We start from the raw sequence: 11,287 nt of genomic DNA on the forward strand, positions 1-11,287 counted from the left end.
AGCTCTTGTAATTTACACATGAGATGACGTCTCCCTTGGCCAAGGTATGGGTCCTTGAGTTTCCCCAGGCAAAGACAAAAGACTCTTATTTTTATGGGGTGAGTCTCAGAAAAAGTGGGGACTGGGCGGGTGATTGACTGCAGGAAAATCCATTGGCCAATGAGGTGTGTCTTAGTCGGCAGGGGTTCATGAGGAATTGTCTACTAAAGATAACAATTGCTTCTTGAAGGTGAGACATAGGGGAAGATGACTGAGCGTTTCATGTCAGACACTCTTCGTGAATTCAAAGGGAGAATATTACAGTATTTATGTGTTTTAGGGATTATGCTAAAGAGGGTCTTTGGGATAGAAAAGGGAGGATTCTGTTACAGCTGCATTTTTGATACTCCTTTCCATTATTCGTTGATAATCCACACATTAGCAGGGAAGCACCCAGCACCTACCCACCCATGTTGAAATATTTTGTTCTTTTCGTTTGTTTCACGCCATACTATTCATTCCTTGTTTCCTTAATGTAAAATAGACTTTCACAAGCAAAATCATGTTTCTCTTCACCCTCCCAAAAAATCCTTTGGTCTGCAATGCATTTTTTGTGGATACTGCTAATGAGGAATCCAAAGGGGATTTTCTAAAATGCATTCTATCAATGCAGCTTTTCTTTTCATTCAATTTACAGATATAAGAAACGTAAACATAGATTTTATAAGTATCACTGGTAAAAAAAAATGGACTGTAGCTACTTTTATCTGCCATATTCTGGGGTATGCAATTTGTATGTAAAATGCAAGATCTTTAGATCCCAAAGCACTTCTTTTATTCACAAACCATGATTATAAGCCAGATGGGACAAGTTGGTCCAATAAAAGAAACAATGTTTTATTTTAAGAAAAAGCCATATTTAGTCCTGAAATAACTGACTGTAATTCCCAATGGGATCTACATTTCTTTCATTGTGGATGACAGATCTGGATTACATTTGGAGTTCTTTTGTAATTACTTCTGAGTAATTTGGACAGTGCACACAGCCTCTGTGTATTGTGCTCAGCAAGAGATCATTAACCTCTTTTCTTCTACTCTGATGGAAGAGGATGAATTGGTTCAATAGAATGATTTCTCTTCCATTCTGTTCATAAATTGATTATGAAGAAAGAGCCAGGCTTAACCTGAGACATTTGAAGAAGAATGAATAAATGTTCTCTGTAACAAAATGCCAGACATTTAGGCTTAAAAGTAAAAGATGGATTTAGCCAATTGCAGTCAATTAAGTACAGGCCAAGAATACCAATGACTGTTAGATGGTTTGGCTGCACTGAAAAAGGACAACCTGCATTTTTCAGGGTGCCAGAAGACAGTACAGCTGCATGGGGCATGTGAGGGACAGATGACAGTGTTTGCCAAGGGTTGGTGGTGAGCGATTGTGACTCAAAGTAACTCATTTCTGTCTCTCTAGCTGTTTTAATTCATTGGCTGGATTCGTACAACGTAAGAGTCAATGGTGGGTTAATAGTCAACTCCATGGTTGATTATTGAGAGGGTACTCCCCACACGAGATAATTACAATCAACCATGGTGTGGATTAAGGCCAGCAGCAAGTTGACTTAGTCAACGTTGTGTTTGATTACACATCTCCCACGCTCTTTTCCCCTCAATCCTCCTGCAAGTATCCTATCAGCCATTGCGAGTTCTGCCAGCTGGATTAGAGCAGCACCTGTGGCTTTGGTTGCTCATCCCAGGGGACTCTGTAGTCGCTGAAAATAACCAACACAGAACACAATAAGCAACAGTTGTTCAAATAATCAACTCTGCACAGTGTTGGTTATTTGGTTGGTTATTTCAGTCGAACAACCAACCATGGTGTGAAAATGACCCAACAGGTGACACAATAATAACTCACCATTTACTATTTAACACACCGTTGACTATTCAACCCACTGTTGGTTATCATGTCATCTGAACCCAGTCACTAATAAATATATCTTAATTGTAACTGTCAGAAGTGCCTGGTGCATTATAACTCAGCAGGAGTTTTACTAACCACTCATCCGTGAAGTCAAAGTGGTACTGAGAGGGCTGGCTAAGACTCTTTCTGCCCTCTTGGAGCTCTCAAACACTGTAAGGCTGTGGGTTCACCCTCCCCCCCAACCAGAACTATGTGGTTCGAAAAGGAAAATGGTGGTGGCTTCCAGGAAGGAAATAATATGTAGGGCACATCTCAACTGGTTCGCTGTGAGAGATAGGTGAACATGTAGTGTGTTGCATGCAGTGTAACAAGGACCATTGGGAAGAATGTCATTCACAACCATTTCAGTCACCTGTGTGATCATAACTTGAATGATGCCATTGCTTTGTCTGAGTTAGCTCCCAAGCACAGCTGGAGCAATGAAAAACACATATCAGTAACTCTGAAATGGCAGGAGAAGGTGATGCATTTCACTATCTAGACGGCTGGTGACAAGAAATAGTCCTGCAAAAAAAAAATGAGGCTGAATTAACAAAACAAGACAAGACTATTCTCTTCGGTCAGCCAAGCCTCTCACTACATGGTCATTTACATAACTCACCATTCAAGCTCCCTGCCACTCCCCAAAGAGTACTTCCAGATTAACAACTTCACGTAAGAATTAAAAAACACAACTTGGCTGACATGGATGAATCATTAACCAAGCCCAGCGTCTTGCCTGCAACCGCAGCTGGAAATAGAGTCTGGTACTAATAGAATATTTGATCTTCTGTCATTTGTAACTAGCTTCCTGCATTCCTGCTTGGTCATTTTAGCACACTAATCAGCTCTACCACTTCATGTGACACCATGAGCCGACCTTCATGTGCGTTTAGACAGCCCCTAGTTTTCATTGAAGTCAGTGGAGTGTTTTGTGAACCGCCCAGAGAGCTTCGGTGGTATAGAAATGCAATAAATAAATATACAAATAAATTAAAAACTTGCTTTTGAGTAAAGATGCTTTGGGATTGTGCTGTTCAATTCCTTAGAGCAGCCTTCCCCAACCTGGTGACCTCCGGATGAGTTGAAGTACAGTTGAAGCTAGCTGTGCTGGCTAGGACGATGGGAGTTATAGTCCAACACATCTAGAGGGCCCTGGATTGGGAAAGGCAGAGCGTCTGGATAAAGCAGAAGCAAAGCAGCTGCTCCACAACCTTCCCCGGCAGTAGAATTTTCTCCAGGTGGCAAAATAGTGCAAATACACTTTGAATAACAAATCCGGATGAACTTTGGGGAATCATTAGCTTGCAGAAAGAGTCCTTGTGAACTTTGCTAGCCATCAGCAGAAGCAGTGGCTGCCTTGGTTGCATTCAAACAGAACTGGATCATTGTGGGGTGCAGAACCTGAGGCCTGGGGTCCAATCCAACCCTCCATTGTTCCTTCCCCCCCAAAAAAAAAAACCCTTATCCCCACCACCAATATTTGGGTGGTTTCCCATCTTTTGTGCAGCTTTTCCTCCATTCTACAAGATTAAAATGCCTCTCCTACGGTGTAGTCACCGGCAGTAAGAGATTTAAGCTAAAATATGCTAATATGTTGGAGTTTTGAGAGTCCCACCATTGGAGTTTGGCCCTGGAAAGCTTGTCCAAAATGGAATTCAGTCCTATCGTATATAATTCATATGAGAAAGCCATATAACCTTGTTTGCTCAAAATATGAAATGAGCATTCTCATCTCATATCCAATACATCCTCATTGTATTGGATATGAAATGCTCAAATCCATCCATCCATCCTTCCAGAACTATACTTCTGAAGTGAGCAGTCAGGAATCTATGCACTCCCTCTTCCAACAAAAATGACAGACAGTCAGACAGACAACACACACACACATTCCCGCAGTATAAACAGCATGGAAGAACCACACATTTCCCATGACATGTATATTTTTAAATGTTATATACAAATAAAATATGCAGGATTTTTTTTAAAAAAATAACAGAACCATGTGGACATAAATTCCATTCAGAACCTTTCCTTTCATATGCTGAGTTTTTAACTGACCCCAGAGTAGTTGTTTTAAATCGATATTGTTGTTTTTATGCTTTTGATGGTTTTTAATTTTTGTATATTTTTATATTTTTATTTGTATATTTTTGTATATTTGTATATTTGTTTCTAACTTTTGTAAACCGCCCAGAGAGCTTCAGCTATGGGGTGATATAGAAATGTAATAAATAAATAAACAAACAAATAAATAAATAAATAATATTTCCCATTTTTCTTCTCAGAGACATCTGTACCAGAAAATCCATGCAGGAAAATGGTTGTGTGTCTCATATCTATGTCTCTCAGTTATGGTTGACTTTTGCCCAGGAGTACATGTATGGCTTCCTGTAATTACTGTTTATTTACATTATACTGTATGAGTCACTAGCTGATATGCCTGGCGTTGCTTGGTTTTTTTAGTTTGGTTGAGCTAGTAAATTGTTTTGTTAGAATGAATAGAAAATTGTGTTAATAAGAACTGTATTTTAAATTTGAGCTTTGTGATAAACCACATTTTTTGTTTTACCTGAAAAGCCTACACCTCCCATCATGCCTTGGCTGGAGCAGCTGTCTAAACTTCAAAAACAATCATAACACACAACACTCTTTCTACCAGCTAAAAGAAGAGGCAAACCTAAAAATATGTTTTCAAAATATACTCGTCATTGCCCAGATATCTGAATAACATATAGTAGGGAAGCAGATCCACGGTGACCTCCTTCCCATGCATGGCTTCCTGTAATTACTATTTATTGACATTATACTGTACGAGTCATAATCTGCAAAACAGTGCTTTTCTTGCAAATATCACTGGCTAGTTACAAAGTTGGACTTTGTACTTAGTCCCTGATAAAATATATATCTCAATGTGGACTGCACCCTTTTCACAGTGAAGGAACTAGTTGTTGATAAATATCTGGCAGTTATAATAAAAATGTGTGCCAAATCCATTACTCCAGTATGATTGTCTTCAGTGATTCCTTTTGAGCAAAGGACTTTTGAGTTTTCAAGCTTTTATAAAGACGTACACCCTAATGAGAAATCTTGACAAACTTTGCCAAACAATCCCTTTCTATAACACAACAAATACTTCCTGCTTGGTGCTCGTCTCATTCGCTCCAGTTTTTTTCTAGAGTATAAGGGAGAAATTACTTCCAGAACGCATGCAGAGTGCATTTGATAGCTCTACACCAGAGGTAGGCAATTTGGTGCCCTTCAGCTCCAATCACTACAGACCATTTGGCCATACAGACTGGGGCCAATAAGACTTGTAGTCTAAAATACCTGGAGGTCACCAGTTTGTCTAAACCTGCTATACACTAACTAACCCAAGAGAGGGTGAGCTTTATAGCAAATGATAATGCAATGAGAAGCAAAGTAACAGAGCACCAACAACACAGCCCTACAACTTTCATTATACGAGCTAGTGGAGGATCAGTTGGTTGCCTTAGATTTGCTCCATCCCTGAAATTTCATACTAACTTGCAATGATGGGAGTTGCAGGGATGGAACCTTAGATTTGCAAGCCAGTATGCCCCATGGTCAGGAATGCTGAGACTTGTAATCTCAAACATCTAGAGGGCAGCAGTTTATGATAGGCAATATGATAGGCAAAGGTGACTGTGGGTTTGTGGAAAACTGATCATGAACAACTTCAGGCCACCTACTCTCTTTTTTTAGAGCATCTCCTCATGTTAAGAGTTGCTACTTAACACATCTTGGGGAATGCTGTTCTAGAATAAGGACAGGCAGAATGTAGATCTCAAGATGTTTTGGAGTTCAACTCATAAATACCCCAATCCGCATGGACAGTGATCAGGAATTCTGTGAGTCAATGTCCAAAACATCAGGATAAATCTATTTTCTGCCCACATCTGTTCTAAAATATGATTTTTACAGCATTAAGGAACTCCAAAAGAGCTGCATCACTTTAAATAAACTTTCTTAAACCAAATGAAGCGACAATGAATGACCTTGAATACCTAATCCAGATAGTTCTTCAGACATCAAAATTAATTTTCAACACATGGCATAGGTTGTCTGTTTATTGAATATCAGATATATGGTGTTGGGGGACTAACACAGAGGATTTTTCTTATGTGTTCAGCAGTGTGAGATCAAAGGCAGAGCTAGCACCTAATAGTTTCATGCGTAAGGATTATTTTGAAACTATTGATGAAAATTATTTTTGTCTTCCCCAAAACACATAAGATGGGAGTTGTAGTGCAACACATCTGGAGAGCACCAGGCTGGAGAAGATTGGTTTACACTTGGATCCTATACATGTCTTTTCAGAAGTCAGTGCCACTGAGTTTACTAGGGCTTCCTCACAAGTGGTATAGGATTGCAAACTAATCTCATCTGAAAGGAGTTCAAGACAGCGAAACTAATCCTTTTCTGTTCTTCTGTCATTCTGATGAGATGATGTATTGTGGAGAGATTGTGGGAAGTGAACATATATTTTGTATAAACACATTTTAAGGTGAAAAACATCGGTTTTTTGAAGGGCAGGATATTGACCAAAAGTTGAAAGTGCCAGCACATGCTCTGGTTCTACATCTGCAACAAATAGTGCTCCTTTTGTTATCAATCATGCTGCTATATGCGAGATGTGCATGATAGACAGCATTCCCCATCCTGCTGCATTTCTGACCATGGGACATACTGACTTGCAATGTTGGGAGTTGCAGTCCAACACCTTTGGAGGGCACCAGATTGGAGAAGGGCTGCTCTAAACAACAAAAAATGAGAAGTGGCCCTAAATTTTTTGTCATTAGTTTTCCACAACCCCCCCCCACCCCGGTCACCTCTGCATATCATATTCTCCATCCTGTCCTTATGGTTTATCTGCTTTGGGAGAAGGAGAATTTCACTTGAACTTTCTGCCTCCTTAGGGAGGATGTTGTGTTAAGGCTTGTGAGCCTTAACTCCCAATTTCCCTGCTTTGGGGTGCTTGGTTGAAAACTGTAGAGCCTTAACGTTGTTTTGTAAACTGCAGGTTTTTTGTTTAATGAATACTTTCTTACTCTTAGCACAGATTGTTCTCAACACTCCATCAGAGATCACAAGTGCAGATAGTGGGATCCTTTTCTCTTTTCATGCAGCGAATTTTGAAGACCTGCAGTAGTAGTCCTTTTTATACGGCATGTAGAGTGAACACATGGGGGTTGGAGAGGTTGCAATCACAGTGGTTCTGCTCTCAATTTATACACATTCCATGGACCTAGTGAGAAGAATCCATCTGTGCACGGTTTGCTGTACGAACATTGGGTTTCTTCATGATCACAAGGTCTATTGAATATGCATAGTGGGGCAGGGCCAGCAGGAACGATCCTGACCTGCATTCATTCTACACACCATTTCTATGAAAGGCTGTGTGGCTGATGTGATAAACCTGGGTTGTCACTCTGCATATGCTTCATAGGAAATGGTGGCCATTTCCATCTCACCCAATGAGTGTGCTATTATGATATATATCAGCCCTCCCCAATCGTTGTGCCCTCCAGATGTTTTGGACTTCAACTCCCATAAGTCCCAGCCAACATGGCCAATAGTCAGGAATGCTTGGAGTTGTGTTCCAAAACATCTGGAGAACACCAGGCTGAGGAAAACTGTTGTATATGTTTGTAGACATGGGTTCATCAACATTCTCACTTGACATTTTTACACGTACACAAAACACGGCTTACATGTACAGCTCAAAACAATACCAGAAGTTGCCTTTATTCTTAGAGTTTAAGGAGGACATCCCTCCATTTTCACAAAAACATAAATAATTAACTCCATCGTGCTCTGAAAAGAGTGTAAAAACAACTAAAGTGGATTATACTTCTACATTAGCATCCTTGACCATGTAACTTTTAAAAAAATCACTATACCACTGGGTAACCTTCCCACCATGTTAGCAGCATTTTGTTTGGGGTAGGAATCAGTCTTGATGACAGTGATGTAACAAAAATCACTATAACGGAAGAATATACTTGTTGCACAAAGACTTTTAGACACTAAGCATAAGGCAGAACAACACACATTTGTTTAGGTATCCTATAAGCATTGTGCAGATTTGAGAGAAATGCATCCCTTCAAAATTCATTATGTACATTAAACACACACACATACACATCACTTAATGAGACACATATTATCAAAACATATCCAAAGCAAAACTGGGCTGCAATGACAGAACAAAATACCTAATGACTAGAAAGCACATTTTGCTGTTAATTAGCACTTAAGGTGCAGGCTTAGCTTCCCAACACTGGAATAAATTAAACTACGACATATTTCATCCTTGCCAGTGTGCAGAAAGATCTACACACACACAAAGCTCCTCTATATACACTGGAGTAGGCCATCACTCATTGGTGGGAACTGATCTGTGTACATAAAGGAATGGATGGGGCGATCAATTCCCTGCACTGAAATATATGCAAAATTGACTGGAACTCCTGCAAGAGATTGGGGTAGACGGGTGTATCTATTATTATTTTTTAAACACTTTCTCACTTAGCACATCTAACGATCCTTCTCTGCAGAATACATACATTTTACAGGACCACCAACAAAAGCCCTACAAAAGTGCTCATTAGGTGCTTGTTTCGCTTTTTGTATTTCAATAAGCTTGGCTTTTCTTTGGTGCAAGTCACTGGAAAGACCTCCTCTTTCCTTATTGGGCTCTAATTAGAGTGCCAAAGAGAATGTCAGTTTACTCAGTTTGTTGCATTTCATGCCTAAGCGCAAGAAATGCAGCCTTTCCCAACTCAATGCCCTCCAGGAGACTGCCTATACGGCGTCGGGTTTCCGCTGTGATAAGCAAAACCCTGTGCTTTTGATGCATTGGGGTGGCAGTGGCTAATTCCAATGCAGCAGCAAAAGCGTGGGGTTTTCGCACTGTGCCTGAGCGGACAGCGGACAATCAGGGGTCGCCATCCGCCCGGCCACGCCTCCACTGCGACTCTGGAGTGAGGATAGATGGGTGATGCACTGTACTCCCTTCGCTCCGGAGAAAGAAGTTGAGTCCCCGACTTTTTTGCTTCACAGCTTCACAGAAAATTCCTGTGATGGCTGCGAGGTGGCTGCTGCGTCATCTAATCAAGGCAGCACCACCATCAGCTGCGTCTAGACAGCTCCCAGATGTTTCAACTTACAATCCTCATTATCCCTCCCCATTGCCCATGCTAGGTGGGGCTGATGGGAGTTGTAATCCAAAACATGTGGAGGACACTAGATTGAGGGAAGCTATGCTGTAGCAACAACTATAGCACCCGGCATTTCAGTGTTGAGCAAATGTGCTCTCTTCCATATTATCCGATACTGTAGATCAGGGGTACAGAACCTCTTTCAGCCAAAGAGCTGAACTCAATTTGGGAGAAGCTTTCAGGGGCCACATCCGTGTTAGATTGGGCCTAAGGGAAAATGGGCGGGGCCAAAATAACTGCATACCTCAATTTAAAGCTGTTATTGCCAGGAACTAAGCCTTAGGAGAGACATTGCAACCTTTTAGAATGAGGGAAAGCTGGGCAACCAGCAAATGAGTGGCAAGGGAATGGGGCGGGGCCAAGGGAAAGGGGCGGGGCCATCCAGGAGGGGCAGATTTGGCCCCAGGGCTTGAAGTTCTACACCTCTGCTGTAATTAACGTGGAGGTGACAGAGGGCAGAATCCTCTCCAGAATTCGACTGATTTATCACCATTATATGAGAAATAAATACTGTTGAAATGGGACAAGGGAGTCTCTGATGAAAGCCAAGAGACTGAAGCATGCCCAAGTTACAGGTGCTGGAGAAGCATTTTAAAAAGAAATCTATTTTTAAACATAAGGAGAACCCTGCTGGAACAGACCAAAGGCCTATCTAGTCAGGCATCCTGCTTCTCACAGAGGCCAACCCATGAGAAGCCCACAGGCAGGACATGAGGATAATAAACATCTCCCACTGTTCTTCCCCAGAAACTGGAGCCACAAGCATGCTGCCTCTGACTCTGGAGGTAGCCTAGAGCCATCTTGACTAGGATCTTTTGCAAATAAGGGACACTATTATATTGTATGGGGTGGAGATGTATGGGCATTAGGAACCACCTTTTAAAACAAAAGACGTTTTTTGTATTTCACACACATCATCCAGAAGCCCCCCTGACAAGAATTTTGAATCCAAGTCCGAATCTTTTTTCTAAGATGCTGAAAGGATGGGTCAGCCAGGGGTAACAGTTTGTATCAATCTCACAGCATGACCTGCTTTCTACACTTTCAGTCTGAGCCTTGGACTGGCACCATCTGAAGAAGGTTGAAACATGCCCCCCGTTTTCTGCTAATTGAGCTGGCCTGAAATTTTATGGCATATCAACACGTCAATTAATCCAGTCATTTTGACCGCAGCAAGTTGGTTACTAAGCATGCTTGCTTTTGTTACTTTTTTTGATATTCAAAATGTCTGCCCTGCTTCCCTCCCAATAGAAATGTGTTTTTGCAGATTTTTGTTGAGAGGAAAAGGTGTGTGTGTGTGTGTGAGGGGGGGGGGAACGGAGGGAGGGAGGGAGAGAGAGAGAGATAACAGGGGAAGACATGTTTGCACTTGCTTGCTGTTGCAGAAATGACAGCCGTTCCCAAGTGGCAAAGGAACAGACCTTGTTCGGAAAACCATAGTCAGAAGCCATCTTCTTATACACACCGTAACTACACCAGACAGTTATGTGCCTGCAGGCCTGCCTCGGCCAGACATCTTCACTTGCAGCCTAGCTATGTTATGAAAAAAGCAATGCCGTTCTCTAACAACGAGCCCAGTTCCATTATCTCTGAGCTTCTCTTTGGTATCAGGTCACACTGTGGCTCACTCCTGTCCATGAGCAGAAAGTGCTGCTGTGTAAACATGGTGGCAGGGCTGCATCCCTGGGGTCACATTGACTTCCACTTGGGGGTGGTCCTTTAGCCTTCAAGAGTGGCTTTTCAGGAGGCATAAGGAAGATGGCAGTGGGAAGGAAAGGTGGAAATGGGGGGTCTTGGGCCACAGCTTAGATTGTAAGCATGTACTTCTCTTGCCGAAAGTCCCAGGTTCAATCCCTGGCATCTCCACATAGGGATGGGGAAGAAAACCTTGCCTGAAATCCTGGAGATTCACGGCCAGTGAAAACCAGCCTACCCCAACTTCGTGCCCTTCAAATATTTGGGACTTCAACACCCATCAGCTCCAGGATGGGTGGAGCTGGCCCATGGTCAGGAATGGTGGGAGTTGTAATCCAAAACATCTGGAGGTTACCAGGTTGGGGAAGGCTGGTGTAGTCATTACTGAGCTAGTTGGACCAATGGT

Source organism: Elgaria multicarinata, chromosome 4, assembly GCF_023053635.1.
Source record: "Elgaria multicarinata webbii isolate HBS135686 ecotype San Diego chromosome 4, rElgMul1.1.pri, whole genome shotgun sequence".
NCBI classification, from domain to species: Eukaryota; Metazoa; Chordata; class Lepidosauria; order Squamata; family Anguidae; genus Elgaria; species Elgaria multicarinata.